The sequence below is a fragment of the Hylaeus volcanicus genome, chromosome 7 (assembly GCF_026283585.1).
Source record: "Hylaeus volcanicus isolate JK05 chromosome 7, UHH_iyHylVolc1.0_haploid, whole genome shotgun sequence".
In the NCBI taxonomy this organism is placed as follows: domain Eukaryota; kingdom Metazoa; phylum Arthropoda; class Insecta; order Hymenoptera; family Colletidae; genus Hylaeus; species Hylaeus volcanicus.
The window spans coordinates 1,253,132-1,263,198 of record NC_071982.1 but is presented as its reverse complement, the minus strand read 5'-3'; the positions used below and the strand labels follow the sequence as shown (position 1 = coordinate 1,263,198).

Below are 10,067 nucleotides of genomic sequence, written 5' to 3'. Positions count from 1 at the left end.
GTACCCACAGGAAAGTAGGTATATCACGGGTTCCAAAAGCGAAGAAATAAGGGAAATCGCACGCTACGACGAAATAAACGTGAAAGTTTTAATACACCCTCCCGTAATTCCCAAGATTTACTTAGGGACATTAAAACGCGTTGGCTCCAACACGTTGCCCCGACACGGGTCGAGACGATCGCGGAATTTAACGGTTTAACAAATTACACGAACGCGGCCGGGGTCGGGTGAGAGCCTCCAGGGCGAAGGAGGATCAAAGCGGGTGCACAAAGTATAATCCTCGGCCGCGTTTGAGCATCCTGTAAGCGCTTCTGAACTTGTTGTGGGTAAGATTAACGTTTCTTTAATGGCCCGTGTAATATTCCATTATGTACAGTTCGCTCGAGAATTATTGCGTCGACGTCGGCTGAGACGGGAATTCTGGAACGGGGGGTCGGAGAGGGGGCGGAGCGTAGAACCAGATCGACCGAATCGAGAAATAAAAGGAGCATCGCGGTAGAAGCAATTTCTCTCTCGCGATACTCGCAACACGAACGATAGTTGCAACTGCAACTGCACTACGTTAAAGAGCGTTGGCTACATGACCGTGAAGTGAAACGTGCGTTGGAAGTTGTTATTGAACACGAATAATCTAAATTATTTACACACCTGAATTAATAACCCAAGACAATAAACCCAAGACAAAACGCTTTACATTTGCTTAGCAATGAACGGGTCAATTCCATGTAAAATATTTAATTGAAAAATTTGTCTCCGAGGCTAGTTATTTCTACACGGTAAAAATAGTTATAAACGAACGTCGTTAACATTCTATTCCGCGATGTGTTCGATTTAAATCGTGTTCGTCTCCGCGATGCCACCGTGATAACAAAAAAAAGAAAACAAATTTGGTACGCGAGCGGAGGAATGCGTAATCAGAATTCGACGGTGAATAAAATCGCGCAAGTATTTCGTTTCCGTTCCGATAAAGAGCGAAATAACACGCGTACGAAATCGATTTGAGAACGTCGAGCCATCGCTCGAACGTCCCTGCGTTTCCTTCTGGCGAGTATCCTTTCCGTGTCCTCGGCGTGTCGAAGGCTCGCAGTCGAACAGACGAAGGGGGATGAAAAGAGAGAGAAAAAGGGGGATGGAAAAGGTAGGAACGGTAAGGAGGAACGAACGTATTCCGAGCGGGTCGCGGTGATTGAGGGAAATTTCATTATTCTCAGACATTACCCCCGTTATTGTAATGCCATCAAATTGGATACGCTTCGTACACCCCGTAAAACGGCTGGAATATCCTTGAATATCCCGGAACGGCAGCTTGCTCCTGCCTCGACTTCGCAAAAGGTGCGGGAATAAACTCCGGTGCGTCGCGAATCTTCCACCCCCGTCGGAACAATTTTGCGCTAATACATTCTGGTTCGAGGACTTCCTGTTCGCTTCGGAGGAATAGTTTCGGGGAAAATTCCTTGAGTTTGCTCAAGGGCTAAGGCCAGGTCCCCCACCCAAAACGAGCTAATTTCGAGAATTTTTATCAGAAATTTATTAAAAGCAACGAAAGATTCAAACAGGGTATTTTTCTTGTAAAACTGCGACTCGAGGGTTGTCAAACGTCACTTGGAATTTGTTCAAAATCCGGGGAGAAACCATAGAACAAAACGGAGAATATGTCATCGAAGATGATTCCCTTGCACAGGAAACATCGGTTTTCATTTACGCGTTAAAAATCAGAAAGAAACCTTTCGAACCGTCCGAGTGTCGTCGGATTAATTCCAGCCATTTAAAAACTAAAAATGTATCATCCAGCCTTGAGGAGGGATTGGCTGAACGATCGAATGGACAATGATTTGACAAACCCGAACCGGGTATAGGACGTGGCGTCGGATTCGAAATGTCCTGTGAAGCTTTCGCTATCCGTTTCGCCGTCGAATGCGCCGTTTCGGTCCCCGGTCGGATTTGAATCTGGCACCCAGCGTGGCGGGCGCGTTATTGGTTTACTCGCACCACTGGTTCCGGAATACTATCAGTGGTTCTCGTCCGGCTCACAAAGGTGGACCCGCGTACCGTGAAAAATGTCCGTCGCGCTTTCATTTCGAGACCGTTCGAGTCTACGTGAACGAGCCCGAATAACATCGGGACAATATTAATCCATTTTTTGCAATAAGCCATTTTATAAATTACCTCGTCGAGTATCGCGATTCGATTTCTCGAAGAACGATTACTTTTTTTCGATCGGAGCGAAATGGCAGGGATACAGTAACGTTTCCTGAAATGCACAAGCTCCGGACTGAGTGGTGGGGGATGGTTTCTGTGCATTTATCGTAGAGAAATTTGTGCATTTATCGTAGAGATTTTATTGTATTCGTGACATTTATCGATCCGTCGATTCCTGCGATGATATCGTGTCGTTACGTCGATATTTATCGGCAGTCTAGCCGATAAGTATCTAAAGTGCTAACGCCTTTACGCGTCGAACGCGCAACAAGCAATTAGGTTAAAGTTCGAATGTCGGAAGGCGTGAGTAGGGTGCTAATAGAGACGGTTAGTCGTCCAAACAGTCGTCCAGGCTGGTCCAGCCCGTCGAAGTACCGTGCAAACACGTCCCTGAGATCGTCCATTCATGGCGGGAGACTATTAATTAAAGGGACACGCTTGGCCACCACGGGAAATCGTGTTACCCCCGATTCAACTCCCTCGTGGTACTCGTGGATTTTCCACCCCTAACTTGGAGAGCTGCAGGAAACACCGGTGTGGATGTCACATGGTCAGCGTTTAGCCATCGTTCGGACACTCGAGCCAACCCTTCGCGACTGGTCTGATCAATCCGACCAAAGTAGACTTTAAACAGTTTCTGTACCGGGTATTCTAGTCTAAACCGTCAATTTTTTGTAGTACTTTTTGAAGATTGTTATTCAATTTATAAGGAATTTGTATAAAAGGTTTCACACGCGTATTTATTTAAATGTTAAAAACACGCGTAATCTTCTGCAAATACAAATAATCAACATGAAACGTGGTACAAGTGATCTTGTACAAGGCTTGAGAAGAGAAAAAACTGAGAAATGAAAAAATTACGTGATTTCTCTTGGGAATATCGCGATAGGAACTTTTGTATTAGACTGGAGATAGGAGACGTTTAGTTTTTGAAGGTGTAACAAGAATCGAATTGCAAATGATTTTTCGAGGTTGGATCAAGGAAGGGAAAAGTATATAGCAACCACTCGTGATTCCGTGTTTGGGGGTGAAACGTCAACGTCAACTTCCGAAGGGAACGATCGCGGTCAGTTCGACCAAACGAATGTAATCTCGTGTGGCAGTGGCTCTCTATACACACAGGCATTCGTTGCAGCTCAACTTCATGTATTTTAAAAAGAGCTCAGTCGATAAGCTCAGCACACATATGTACATGTATGGTGGTCCTTATTTTAGTAACTTTTATGGTCGAATGCCCCACAAACGTTGCAAGTACGGACAAACAATTTCGACAAAATATATCTGCCCCAAACCTTAAAAGGTTTTAAAGGTTTATTTTTGTTATCATAACTTCGATATAAATTGATGAAACGATTTGAAATTTGGCTGGGTTGTTATTTGTAATGATAGGAAGATTACCTGAAAATTTCAAATTTTTTATAATAATACGAAAATTCTCGGTGAGGGTGAACAAAACACTTTGAAATTACTTAAACAATTCGTTTGATTAGTGTACGTTATAAAGTGTATACAGTGCTTATATAGATATGTAATAAAAGTAATATAATAAATAAATCAAATAAATTGTTAAAACTAATTTAAAGTGTTTTGCTCATCCTCATCAAGAATTTTTGTATTATTATAAATAATTTAGGTAAAAATTTGAAATATTTAGATATCGTTCACGAAGAAATGTTGCAATTGTTCTACAATAAATAATTCCTTAAAGAAACCCTCGTTCTCAAGAGGACGGACTCACCGTCACAACGTGGATTACCATTACGATTAAATTTATATTCGGACAAGCGTCTCGCCATAATTTTGAGAAAACAAAGCTTGCAGTCTGCCCAATCTGACGTGATTTTGAAATAAAAAAGTTGTCCCAACTCGATGCCTAGTCGACGATAGTTGACCACGAGTGGTCATGAAGATCCGTTCGGACGTGACAACGTTGTCGTTCGCAATATATGCGATAAGTAACCGCAACAATGCCAAAAGAGAAAGAAGCCAAGGGTTGGAAGGGTGGATCTCTCGGATGGTGGAAGAGCCAAAGTAATGGATGGCTGCTGGAACCCGAGGCGAGTGAATTGTTGGCCCCTGCACGTCCGCCTTGGAGACACCCTCGCCTTGCCCTGGCCGCGTAAATCAATGCACCCCTTCGTCCTCTCGCGTTACCAACCCCTCCTTCGAGTCGGTGCCACGAGCGAACCCCTCTTCTCTTCGGCCTGTATGTCCTCTCGCGGAGCGCCCAGGCAGCCCTCTTCTTGGGCTCTAGATAGCACCCGCTGGCGGACGGGGTGGAAAAAGGAGGGAGAGGGTGTCGGAGACGTCCAGCTACTGCATTATGTATTTCTCGCCGAACCGCCACTAACTCTCACCCTTTTTCATCCCCTTCGTCCAACGTTTTCCTCCGTTCCTTCCTTCTCCGCCACGTTTCTCTCTCGCACGATCAGCTCTACTCTCCTTCGTCCCTTATTTCCATGGTCGATCCTTTACGGCGCTGTCGCCGAAGCCTTTTTCTACCGTCGTCCCTTTTAATCACCCCCGCTCTCGCGCCGGACGGTGCTCTTATGGAATTAATTTCTTGACCTGACGAATTTCGCGCGAGATACACTGCGTATCGAAATTATACAAGCACTTGGATTATCGAGGTCCGGTGCTCTTGAAACAGTTTTTCATCAAAACCAATGAGACTATCGTATTCAAAGTGGCAACAAAATCTCTCAACGCCCATTCGCTTTATAATATGCAATTAATTATCGTCTCTGTAGCCAGAAGCAGAGTCGAAAATGTTGTGCTCTCGTGCGTTGGAACAAAAATATTTTACCAAATTCAACAAATTTCAATCGATAGCGTCAACAATTGCTAACTCCTGTCTAGCAATCTTTCTAGTTTCACATGACGAATGAGTATGTCGCTGTACTAGAAATACAGGCGCGAGATAGTAACAGTCGGAAGACACTAACCGACGAGGAGTATCTCCGTCGAGCCAGTTAACATCATTTAAAACCGCCCAGGCAACCTTATACCAGCCTCTTCGTCTCCGTTCAAGTTCAACCACTGTGTAGCGGCTGTCTCGTCCAATCAGAGACGATCGACTGTCCTTCGCCTACAAACGAGCGTGTGTCATCCCGAAGACGTGGCTCGTACGCGAACCGTGTATAAACCGGTGTAGCCGAAGGATATCGGTTTACAGGTTGCCCGATTGTCTTCGACATTTTCCTCTTAAGGAGGCTATCAGGGACTTCGATCTTCGCCGGGCAGTTTTATTTTTTTCGAAACTGGTCTCCCCCCTCAGACTACTTTTCGCCCCGCGTCGGAATCCTGAAGACCCAGTTACTCTTATTGGTACCTGGCCCTTGGATCCCTTTTCGTCGATGGCTTTGTTCGACGAGATCTTCGGCGAGAAGTCAAATATTAATAACGCTGGTGTTCTTGTTGGGAGAGCAACTCTCGCATCTGCTAATGACGAGTACGGAAATTGGAAATTTTGGGAATGAGGAAACTGGATCTGGAAAACTAGGTATCTAGGGATTTAGGAATCTGAGAACCCAAGGATGTAAGGATCTAAGGATCTAGGAATGTAGGTATCTAGGAATCCAAGAATCCAAGAATCCAAGAATCGTAGAATCCAAGAATCTTAGAATCCATCAATTTAAGAAACCAAGAATCTTAGAATCCAAGAATCTAAGAATCCAGGAATCTAGGAATCCGAGAATCCTAGAATCCAAGAATCTAAGAATCCAGGAATCTAGGAATCTAAGAATCCAAGAATCCACAAACCTAGGAACCCAGGAATCTATCAATTTCACATCTATGGGTTTACGAATTTAACAAACATAGATCTACCCCAGATCTACGCAAAGATTTCCAAAGTCTCAAAACCTACCAGCAAGACAAAAATTGCTCACCAACTCCAACCCCACCGACATCCTGTTCAAAACCCCAATTAGGTTCCAAATAACCGACTATTTCATTTACCCCTTCCATTCTAGTAACCCATCCACTCGAGAATCTAATTTCCTCCAGATGAAGTGAATACTTACAGACGCGAGAGTAACCCACCTGTCATCATCTAGCATCGATTGCTATGCAAGGGGGATAATGGAGAAAATCACGCACGTGACTCTGCGCAGTACCGCGCGCGATACCCTTCGAGAACTATGATCCAGCGGTGGGATCATAGGAATCCCGTAGGAGAGGAGGGTTACTGGTGGTGCGTTCTCCATCGTGCGTGCAGAAGGCAATAACGCGCGACGCGTGGCGTCCACGCCGCCCCAGTATTACTCAGGGGAACCCCCCGTCGCGTTACTAAATACCGCATCCCCTCTTCTCGACCACGATCGGCGGCACCACCCCTCGGACGTCTTCGAACCAGCCCTTGTATCGTCGGTAACTACCCTCGACCGTTCCACATCGAAAACTGTGATTATATCCAGCGTCCGACACTCTGGGATCTTTCACATATTTAGGTACCTTGATTTCTAGATTCTTGGATTCTTGGGTTCGTGAATTCGTGAATTCTTGAATTCTTGGATTCTTGAATTCCTGGATTCTTAGATTCTAGGATTCTCGGATTCTTGAGTTCTACGATTCCTGGATTCTTGGATTCTTGAATTCTAAGATTCTTGGATTCTTGGGTTCGTGAATTCTTGAATTCTTGGATTCTTGAATTCCTGGATTCTGAGATTCTAGGATTCTTGGATTCTTGAGTTCTTATATTTTAGGATTCTTGGATTCCTAGATTTCTATATTCTTAGATGTTTAAATTCCTTGACATATTGAGTAGTGATTGTATTTTAAATTCAACATTGATTCGAACCAGCCCTTGTATCATGGAAAATTACCCTCGACCGTTCCAGATCGAAAGCTGTGATTATATCCAGCGTCCGACACTGTGGGATCTTTCGATGACGAGAGAAAAAGAGGGGGCAGGGATGTTCCGCGTTGTGTACAGTTCAGAATTGTACAGTGCCCTTTCATGTTTCTTCCTCACTTTGGGGCTGCACTCTTTCGCTCTCTTCTCTCCAAGACCTTCAACCTACTCACTCTCTCTCTCTCTCTCTCTTTGGGGTTTAAATTGCGAATGCCTCGCGTTCCTCGACTTCTATTTAAATGTAATTTGTATTTTGCCCCGTGCGATCACTCGCCCCTTAATTTCTTTGCCCCGCTTAGTTTCCCTCCTTGTTGTGTTTTTGCATGTTTTAGCCGCTTGTCCCAACCCCTGTCGGTTTCGCAGTTGATATTTGTTCTTCCTGAAAGGATTTCTGACCGGAAATGGAGAGGCCAGTTTTGATTACAGTAGGTAATTAACTGTTTGACCGAGATTGAAATTTTATTTTGGGACAAATGGATCCTACTGTTTAGCAGTAAATTGATGACTCACAATTGGCATTTAATTTTCAATGATTTCTTGCGAAGTTTCTCAATTTCACATTCAGAAATTCTGCACAATATTATCAAAATCAAACAAATGAAACCTCGACGAAAAGTTGTCTGTAGCAGAACCATGTATTTTGAAGTTCATTCGTCTACTATCTTTGCATCCTCGTTTATGCATTATCTCTTCTCTGATGTTTTCTCGAGCCGCTATATAACCGCACCGTTCAGAAATGCGAGCCACGACGCGACGGGGGGCTCGACCAAGTTTCTTGGTGTTCCGAGCGATAAATCAAACCAGCGGCGATAACTCGTGGAATAATGGCCCGCGAGATAACGATACACGAGGAAAGGATCGTCTTCGTCGGTTGGGAATTGGTTTCCCGGCTCCTTTCGCGGCTCGCGCCAGACGACGCGATTCCGTATCGAGCCAACCGGTTAATCTATATCGCGATTATTTAATCGGTGACTTAACGTTGGAATATAATTCCTTCGACGACGATTCAAGACGATTGACGATGATTGATGACGCTTGAAGTTGTTTGAGGATTGATGGTTAATACCGAGTGATTGACAGTTGACGATACAACATCGGGGATTATTTATTAATACTAAACCTACCAGAAATGGCACATCCTCGATCGAATTAAATTTCTATATTATGTACGAGAAAAACATTCCTAAAGGAAAGAAGAAAAATGATTTGAAAAAGGACCGATTCTTTGGCAAAATATTTTAAACGAAAGTTGCACGTCTCCGTAAGATACGAAAGAGCTAGTCCTATACAAAATTATCGCTTAGCAATCAACGCATTAATGTCCTATTTTCATCCCCCCAAAAAAAGGGTGGAATGTTTGAAATTGCCAGATTGAGTTAACCAGAGTCGCAGCCTCGAGCGTATATAATAGAGCTGTCACGTTTACAATTACATCGCACGCGTTCGCGTCTTTTTTCTCTCGATCTGATCCAAGCAGGATTTCCCACGCGGCGTGGGGCGACTACGCGTCACGTGGGGTGCAAGATTTATACTGCAAATCGGCGTATCGACGCGTGGCGGCGCCGATTCGCCCCAATTTCTGGCCTTTCGGGCTCGTTACGACTCGCAATTGGAAATAATCGCCGAAAAATTGCGCCGATTTTTTTCCATACAGTATTTCGTGGGAGACGTTTCGTTACGGAGCCACCCCTGTATATGTTCGATCGTCTGGTGGCATGTGTTTTAATTCTTTTCTAACGAGGAAAATTTCTCGATATTTTACCGAAATGAAGCTGCTTATGGCGTGTCTGAGAAAATTTAATTTTCAACGATCGTCCTATTGTACATATGTAAATGTATGTAAACAGGAGAGGTCTGGTTATGGAGAAATTTCAGTATATAAAAATGTATAATAGATAATTATATTATAATACTATTGATATATGAATCTTTATGAAATATCGGGAGGAAACCGCCCAACACGGTACACTCTTATTACGTGACTCTTGTAACCTGTTATTTAGACGATTGCATAGGACTCTGCGGTGCTTGGCGCGCGAGCAGTCAGAGGGGTGACTTAATGACAGGTTATGACATTCAGCTCGCAGTCATCTCGTGTGCGCGATGTATGCCGCTCCCGTAGCACGTGTCACGTATCATTGCACTCCCCCGTGTCTCGTTTCGAATAGCAAACACGCGAGAACGGCGAAAAAAGCTCGGTTAAATCCCATCATTGCACAGTGGCAAACGTCACCGAACAGAACAGCAAACTCGTCGCAACTTACTCCAGGAAACAAAGAATGAAATATGGCTCGGTAATTTTTTAGAGACTGCTGTGCGAGGTTCTGTATAAGCTCGAAATTGTGCTCGTTGCAACTTATTGCAGGAAACAAAGAACGAAATACATTAGATCGTCCTAAAAGTTCGAGCCGTTTATACTTCTATTTCTCAAATTAATATGTTAAACATACTCTTAAGTGTCGCAAGAAAAGATAATCTGTCTCGTTTCACAATAGTTTCTCGCCTCTCTCAGATAATCATTGCGATCGATTCAAAGTATTTTACAAGATTCTGAAAAGTAATCATTATACCGTTACTAGAAAATTTCTGTGCTTTTTAATTAAATTTCGACACAGTCTTCGGCACGAACTTATGAGACGACCTGATAGCACGAGCATTTTTTTAAAGACTCTGGCAAGGACTCTATGTGTGGACCTTTGTATAAGCTCAAAGTTATGGTCATCAGACATGTCCTGGCTTCGGAAAGAATGCATTTAGGTGTTCGAGTATGGCAAAACTAGCTCTGCGCCTGAAGCCAGCATCCTGGGGCCCTAGTTATTTTTAACTCGCGCCTCCGACGTATCGACCATCTCCAACGCGACAACAGCAACCTTTGCCGATGGCACAGCTATAATAACAGCGAATGGGAACACTGTAACTGCGTCCGAACACTTCCACAGAGTGTCTGGATCGATGATAAATAAATAAATACGTAGCTTTTCAAGAAGAGATCGTCCAGTGAAATATAACCGAG

At 43.9% G+C, this 10,067-nt stretch overlaps 1 protein-coding gene across 2 annotated transcripts in view; it reads left to right on the top strand.

Moving 5' to 3' along the window:
* The window catches only part of LOC128880005 (paired box protein Pax-6-like), a 97,384-nt gene that overhangs the window by 35,190 nt on the left and 52,127 nt on the right, over positions 1–10,067 (top strand). The window lies entirely within an intron of this gene.